The following is an 8,932-nucleotide window of genomic DNA, read 5'->3' as shown; positions in this document are numbered from 1 at the left end:
GTATGAAATAATATATTCATTAGAATTTCCACCTTTTAGTGTAATAAATGGAGATTAAATTTACTATCGCTTCCAACAGATGCAGCTAAAAATACTATACCACATATATGAAACCAATGGCTTTCGCTGCTGAAGAGGTTTGAAAACTCAGAAAACTACTGAGGGAAGGGGGAAAATCAAGAGGATCCCTACAGTCATGCTTCTAACTGCCAAAAGTCAGCTTTCAGCTACAGCACAAGGAGGGGAACCTAAATAAGATCCAAAGTGTCCCTGAGAGGAGGGAACAGATTTAATTGTATGAGGAAGTAAAGGGATTAGATTCTGAAAATCAGATACCATAGAGCTGTAAAGCGTGGTGCACAGAAGTGCAGTGCGCACCCTTCAAGCCTCCTACCGAGTATTCACAGTCACAGGTATGAGAGGAAATCTCCAAGGCCAGGGAAAACGTCTCTGGAAAGCAGTAGATGCAAGAATTCCAGGGCTCACCAGGACTAGGGGAACTTCTTTCTTTCACTTTTCAGAATAAGGAAACATTATAAACAACAGAACATCCAACAGCCTTTACACTATTATCAACTGAGAGGCAAGGCCTGGTTTCCCCTGCAAACAAAGGTTAATCTGTGAGGAATCACCTAAGAAAGCTTAAAGGCCATGCTAATCTTCTCTGTATCGTTCCAATTTTAGTATATGTGCTGCCGAAGCAAGCACAAATGTGCTGTGCATTGAGATTTAATGCTATAACGAGTACTCAAATAATATATTTCACTTTGTGTTTCTATGGGGGTGCAAACTGTTGAAATCTTTACTTAATGCATACTAAACTGATCCTCTGTAAAAAAAAAAAAAAAGAAAAGAAAAAAGAAAAGAAAAGAAAAGAAACTATCAACTCCCAACTTGACTCTCACTGGGATTAAACATGACAATAGGTCTGATCTGATTTCATCATCATTAAAAAAAAATCATCTATTATTTTTCACTGTATGTTTCTGTGTGGGAGCAAACTGTTGAAATCCTTACTTAATGTATACTAAGCTGATCTTCTGTATATTAAGATAATCGAAAATGAATCTTGATGTGAATGGAAGGGGAGAGGGAGTGGGAAAGGGGAGGGTTGTGGGTGGGAGGGACGGTATGGGGGGGAAGCCATAGTAATCCATTATTCGTACTTTGGAAACGTATATTCATTAAATAAAAGTTAAAAAAAAAAGAAGACAATAGATGAAAAAAAAAAAAAAAAAGAAAGCTTAAAGGCAAGCCTCAGAAGGATCAGGCATCAAAAAGGAAAACTCAGAAAATAGAAAGGAAGAAAAACAATCCAGCACTTTATAATTTATTTAAAAAAGACTGCTGTGTATAGAAACAGAATCATTAAATAAAAAACAACCAATCAAATGGCCAGAAGTAACACAATAGATGAATAATATTAAAAGACATTAATTCAATTTTTATTAACACATATAAACACAGAAAAGCAAGTCTGTAGTAAGAAATTTGCAAGCTTTTTCAGACCACATGGAAATTTTTAAGACAAAAAAGTGTTGTAACGCAATTAACATTAGATTCTATGCAGAAGAGTTGTGAAGACCTAGCAATAGAAACTATCCACAATGAAACAAACAATAAAGAAAATTCTGTGTATAATAATAATGTACAAGTATATTTATGTATTGTAATTATATATTTACATATTTATGTATATAATAAATAAGTCTAGTACTAGTGAACTAAGGGACAATTTTAGTAGATACATACACACACACATACACACACACACAGTGGGAGTTCCAGAAGGAGTGATGGAATCAAAGAAAATATTTGGGAAAATGTGTGCCAAAAATTTGTCAGCTAAATGACAAACAAAAACACAATGGTCTAATCTCAGTAAAGAATAATAAGAGGAAACATGAAGGATTCTACCCCAAAGAACTTCAATTCAAACTGCTTAAAGCCAATGAAGGTCATCACTGTGGCTTGGTGGGTAAGACTGCTGCTTATGATATCAGCATTCCCTATTGGAGTATCTGGTTCAAGTCCTCATTGCTCCACTTCACATATGGTTTCCTCCTAATGAGCCTAGAATGTCAGTGGATGATGGCCCAAAATACTTGGGCCCTGCCATCCATGTGAGAGACCACATGGTTCCTGGTTTCAGCCTGGGACACAGCCCTGGCTGTTGTAGCCATATGAAGAATGAAATGATCAGATAGGTGATTTCTTTCTATTTCTATTCATCTCCCTCTCTCACTCATACTATCTTTCAAATAAATAAATAAATATCAAAAAATCTCATGGAAAAAGTCTCCAAAGCACACATTGATATTAAAGAATAGATTATGGACAAAACAAGAAGATTAAGAGTGAGAATAGATATTGCATCAAGAAAAAATTACAAGTAAAAAGGAAAGAAAAAAATTCTGTAATATAATCCAGGAAAAGTGTTCTACTAAAACCAAAACATTTTTATTTTCAAATTTAGAAAACTGAAATAATTTAACATCATACCTCAGACTAGTAGAATATAAAATGTGGAATAAAGCCTTGTTATAAGAAAAAGTATGCTATATAGAAAATGTAATGTACACAAAGAAATGAAGAACGATGGAAATAGTAAATGTGTGGGTTTTTATATAAATAGTAAGAAAATCTCTTTTTTTTTTTTTTTTTTTTTTTTGGACAGGCAGAGTGCTCAGTGAGAGAGAGAGACACAGAGAAAGGTCTTCCTTTTCCTTTTCTGTTGGTTCACTTCCCAATGGCCGCTGCGGCCGGCGCACCACACTGATCCGATGGCAGGAGCCAGGTGCTTCTCCTGGTCTCCCATATGGGTGCAGAGCCCAAGGACTTGGGCCATCCTCCACTGCCTTCCTGGGGCACAGCAGAGAGCTGGATTGGAAGAGGAGTGACCTGGACAGAATCTAGCACCCCGACCGGGACTAGAACCCAGTGTGCCGGCGCCGCAGGCCAAGGATTAGCCTAGTGAGCCGCAGCGCCGACCAAGAAAATCAGATTTTTAAAAATAATTTTCTCCAAAGGACATTGAAAGTTGAAGCAACAGTTACAACAATATGTATGTGATCACACTCCAATTATACAATGTTTGACAACACTATGATAATGGTCAGATGACAAAAATGTGAGATAAAATGTTATCATATTCTTATACTTCACATGAAATAATATATTACTTTATAGTGGACTCTGAAAACTTATAAATATATACCCTAATCCTAACACAATCAATTGCAAAATAAAGAAATAAAGAATAAATACTATCAAATGAAATGATTTAAAACACTCAGTAGAAATTAGGAAATACAAGAAAAGCAAAATAAATCCAACAGATAGAACAAACACCAAGCTCAAATTTAAATTCAAGTGTACAAATTATTTTATATAAATGAATAAATCTCCACAATTAAAAAGCGGAAATCAGGAGTTTGGTAAAATAAAAGAAAAATAAAAATATAACATTGTCTAAGAGAAACACTTTTTAAATATGAAGACACAGATAGTCTAATGGAAAAAATGTAGGAAAACATGCACCATAATAACGCTATTATGAAGAAAGCAGGAATGATTATTGTTAATTTCAGACAAAATAGATCTGAGAGAAAGACACATTACTATGAAGAAAAATCCACTCATTGGAGGGAATCCCATTTTATTAAGAGTCAAGCATAGGCTAGCATGTAGAATGACTGGAAATCTGGTTCACAAATGAGAATATAAAGCAGTAAAACTGAGAAATACTGGCAGGGTCTAATAAACAGAAACGTATATGGATGACACAGCTGTTTTTAACCAAGAAACATATATCATTTTTGAATTTTGTAATAGTTATTTGTCCACTTTCCTGTACATATGATAATGTTAAAAATATGTGTTAAATAGAATATAATTGGAATAATTCAACTTGGAGATTCAAAAATGGCTGAATATAGAAAAGATGTATGGCTTTATATGAGGGGAAAATAGCAGAAAAGAAAAAGTACAAGAAGTGCATACCCAGGGGAGAGTTGAAGAGAAATCTGCAGTGGAAGCTCTATAGAAGGAAGATGGACACCATGGATCAGCATGGAAGGTACACGTGCTCAGCAAGCAGCATGGACACTACACACGACCCATGCATATGAAAGCCAGACGATATGCCAGCCTTGGAGAGCAAGGTGAGAGCAGACTGAGGCAGCCTGTGCCACCAGTGATATTCCTGGAGGGAGAGCCTTGCAGACCACACTGTCTTTGTCCAGCCTAGTGCCCTAATGGAGGGCACAGTACCTGCCTAACCTAGTGAAGGAAAAGTATGTTTCTTTCTATTTCATCCCCCAACAAGGGCTCCTGGCAACAAGCAGGGAGAAGGCACTATTTTGAAACAAGTAGTGGCTGCAATGGCTCTTGTGTATGTGAGATCAAGGGATTTGACCAGAGAGAGAAATCTTTTTACACCAACTTTGAGACTGTCTGGAGGGCTGACAAGGAGCTGAGCAACAACATGGGACTGTGAGGTGCCCCCAGCTTGTCAATGTACCGCAGGCTCAGATCTCAAACTGCTAAGGCAGGGCACCCATGTTTAGCCGGCTCTGGGAACATCTCTGCTATCTCCATGGACTAGATAGGCTAGTAGGGCAGAGCAAATCCTCTGCACCCTGTGACTTTGTGAGCCCTGTGTGTAGAGACTGTGGGAAATCTGTGACTGCATGATAGCACATAGGATGTAGACAAATCTCTGGGAGATCACTGGATTTGACAACAAAGGCTCTGAGCTCCCTGTTAGCCTGGGGTGGATCATTGCAGAGGGTTCTGTGCTCACACAAAGGACTGCACAAATCCTTTGTGTGGTTCATGCTGCAGCACAGGTGAGTGTTGGACCCACTGTTGGCTAAGCCCTAGCATTGATCACTTTTGAAGCCAGGAGGTAAGCATATCAATAAACCAACCAACTTGATCATACCATCCCCTCTGCTTACAATAGAGATCTACCACACCAAACTTGGGTGTCACCCTGGCTGCTCTTCCAATCCTGTAGCACTGAGCAGAGCTCCCTGGTCACACACAACACACATCTCTGTATAGTCACTGAAAAAATACTCACTTCACAAAAGCATAATTCATAGATAAAACTCCATTGTAAGAGATAACCAACAAGTATTTCCACAAATACCTGAAAATAAATACAGAAATTCAAGAAACAAAAATAAGGGGGATAGTATGACTCCCACAAAGGAACACAGAAGCACTTCAACATTAGAATATGAACACATAGAGTTTGATGAAATACCTGGTAAGAAATTCAAAAGATTGATCATAGGCTTATTCAAAGCCAATGAGAAGAAAAATCATGAGTTTTCAAAATTCATTCATGACATAGGAAAATTTTTCCTGTGAAATTGAGATTTTAAAAAGAGATGAAACTAAAATATTATAAATGAAGAATTCAATATGTTCAATAAAAAATACTTAGAATTCATAACAACAGACTTGGTGAGGCAGAAGAAAGAATTTCTTAACTACAAGACAATATATCACTCAGACAAAAAAAAAGAAGAAGAAGAAATTAGAAAAATTAAAAACAATATGTGAGATGTATGGACTACAATTAAACAACCCAATTTAAGTTCTTAGGCATTCCTAAAGGTGCAGAAAGAGGGAATGGATTAGAAGGCCTATCCAATGATATAATTAGATTACTTCTAAAATTTGGTGAAAGGGACATCCAAGTACACTAAGCATATAGAAAACCTAATAAATTTGACCAGAAAAGATCTTCAGCAGTACACATTGTAGTCAACTTTCAACAGTAAAAAAATAAAGAGAGATTATAAAATGTAAACAACAGAAATGTCAGATTACTTTCAGAGGATCTCCAATTAGACTCACAACTGACTTTTCATTAGAAACCTTGCAGGATAGGAGAAAATGGAAAGATGTAATATAAGTCTTAAAAGAAAATAATTGACAACCCAGAATACTGTATCTTGCAAAGCTCTACCTTATGAAGGAAGGTGAAATAAAAAACAAATTGAAAGAATCTGTTGTTACTCATGAAGCCTTACAAATGATGCTTAAGGATGTGCTGCACTCAGAAACAGAGATAGTCATCATTATGAAAGATTGTGAAGGCAGAAAATCTCCTAGTAAAAGTAAAAAGGAAACTGAAAGCAAACAATAGGAATATCTATGGTGCCAAGCTATTTGAACCTAATGTTAATGGATCTAAAGGGAGACATAGGCTCCAATACAATAGTAATTGGGGACTTCAACACCCCACTTTATCAATGGACAGATTAACTATAAAATCAACTGAGAAACAACAGAGCTAATGTACACTATGGAAAAATGAACCTAGGCACAAAACATTTCATCCCAATGTTTCAGAATACACATTTTCATCAGTGCATGGAACTTTCTACGGGATAGACCATATGCTAGGCCACAAAGTAAATCTCAGCAAATTAAAAAATTAAATTATCCTGCGTCCCTTGGCTGATCACATGGAATTAAAGTAGAAATAAGCAACTCAAGAATCTTAGAAAATATGTAAACACATGGAAAATGAACAACCCACTCCTGAGTGTACAGAGGTCACAGGAGAAATCAAAAAGGGAATCAAAAAATATCTGGAAATGAATGTACTTTATAATAAAAAAATCAAAATTTATGGGATACAACAAAATTAGTGTTAAGAGGGAAGTTGATAGAAATTTTTGCCTACATTTTGAAATTTGGAAAGCCATCAAACAAATGAGGTATCAATTCATCTCAAGGTGCTACAAACAAAAAACAGCAAGCCAAACCCAAAATTAGTAGGAGATAAGAAATAATTAAAAATAGAGAGAAAACAAACAAAATTGAAACAAAAAATACAAAAGGCAAGTGAAATAAAGAGCTGGTTTCTTGAAAAAATAGATAAAAATTTGACCCAAGTAACCAAAAATAAAGCAGGAGAAGACCAAATTAATAAGATCAGAGATAAAAAGAAGATGTAACAATGGATACCACAGACATAAAAAGAATTGTCAAGAATTACTACAAAGAGCTATTTACCAACAAATTAGAAAATCTAGAAGAAATGTATAGATACCTGGATACATACAATTGATCCAAATTGAGTCATGAAGACATAGAAAACTTTAACAGACCAATAACCAAGGTGAAGATTGAATCAGTAATAAAGATATTCCCAATAAAGAAAAGTTCAGGACCAGATGGCACCATTGCTATATTCTACCAGACTTTTAAAGAAGAACTAATTCCAATTCTTCTCAAAATAGTCCAAATAACTGAAAGGGAGAGAATATTCCCAAACTTCTTCTATGAAGCCAGCATTACCCTAATTCCAAGACCAGAAAATGATACAACAGAAAATTGAACTATATCATTGATGTGCATAGATGCAAAAATCCTCAAGAAAATACTAGCTGATTCAACCCAACAACACACCAGAAAGATCATTCAGCGGAGTCAAGTTTGATTTATCCCTGGTATGTAGGGACTATTCAACATACACAAATCAATAAATGTGATACATCACATTAACAAACTAAAGGAAAAAAACCATATGATTATCTCAATAGAAGCAGAGAAAGCATTAGATAAAATACAACATCCTTTCATGATGGAAACCTTAAGCAAATTGGATTTAGAAGGAACATTCCTCCATACATTCAAGGCAATTTATGACAAACCCACAGCCAGCATCTTATGGAATGGGGAAAAGTTAGAAGCATTTCCATCAAGACCTGGAACCAGACTAAAATTCCATTTTAACCATTGATATTCAATATGGTCTTGGTAGTTTTAGTCAGAGCCATTAGGTAAGAAAAGAAATCAAAGGGAAACAAATTAGAAAGGAAGAATTAAAATTATCCCTATTTGCATATGACATGATTCTATATAGAGAGGAACAAAAAGACTCTATTAAGAGACTATTGGGCCAGTGCTTCAGCTCAATAGGCTAATCCTCCACCTGAAGCGCCAACACCCCGGGGTTGGGGTTCTAGTCCCAGTTAGGGTGCCAGATTCTGTCCTGGGGTTGCTCCTCTTCCAGTCCAGCTCTAAGCTGTGCCCCGGGAGTGCAGTGGAGGATGGCCCAAGTGCTTGGGCCCTGCACCCGCATGGGAGACCAGGAGAAGCACCTGGGTCCTGGCTTCAGATCAGCACAGTGCGCTGGCTGTAGCGAACCAGCCGCAGTGGCCATTGGAGGGTGAACCAAAGGAAAATGGAAGACCTTTTTCTCTGTCTCTCTCTCTCTCACTGTCCACTCTACCTGTCAAAAAATATATAAATAAATAAAAAAAGAGACTATTGGGCAGGGGCTGGCACTGTGGCGTAGTGGGTGGGGTCGTCACCTGCAGTGCTGGCATCCCATATGGGGGCCAAACTGAGTCTCTGCTACTCCACTTCTTATCCACCTCTCTGCTGTGGCCTGGGAAGGCAGTGGAAGATGGCCCAAGTCCTTGGGCCCCTGCACCCATGTGGGAGTCCCAGAAGAAGATCCTGACCCTGGCTTCAAATCAGCTCAGCTCTGGCTGTTTGCAGCCATCTGGAGAGTAAAACAGCAGATGAAAGACCTTTCTCTCTGTCTCTGCCTCTGCCTCTCTGTAACTCTGCCTTTCAAATAAATAAATCTTTAAAAAGAGACTATTGGAACTCATAAAAGAATTTGATAAAGAGTCATGATAGTCAAAAAAAAAAGTCATGATAGAAAATTAACACACAAAAATCCATGGTCTTTGTATACACAGGGAATCCATAGCTGAGAAAGATTTCTGAGATCAATCCCATTCGTAATAGCTACAGAAAAAATTTAAATATCTTAGAATACATTTAACAAAGGTTATGAAAGATCACTGCAATGAAAATTACAAAATATTAAAGAAAACCATAGAAGGACACACAAAAAAATTCAAGTCTTCCTTGTTCATTGATTAGAATTATA

At 36.8% G+C, this 8,932-nt stretch overlaps 1 pseudogene; it reads right to left on the bottom strand.

The window, feature by feature from the left end:
- Positions 1-647: 647 nt before the first annotated feature.
- LOC127483330 (U6 spliceosomal RNA) lies at positions 648-708 on the bottom strand (annotated as a pseudogene).
- Between the last annotated feature and the right edge of the window lie 8,224 nt (positions 709-8,932).

The sequence above is a fragment of the Oryctolagus cuniculus genome, chromosome 8 (assembly GCF_964237555.1).
Source record: "Oryctolagus cuniculus chromosome 8, mOryCun1.1, whole genome shotgun sequence".
Taxonomy (NCBI): domain Eukaryota; kingdom Metazoa; phylum Chordata; class Mammalia; order Lagomorpha; family Leporidae; genus Oryctolagus; species Oryctolagus cuniculus.
This window is presented reverse-complemented; position numbering and strand designations above follow the sequence as displayed.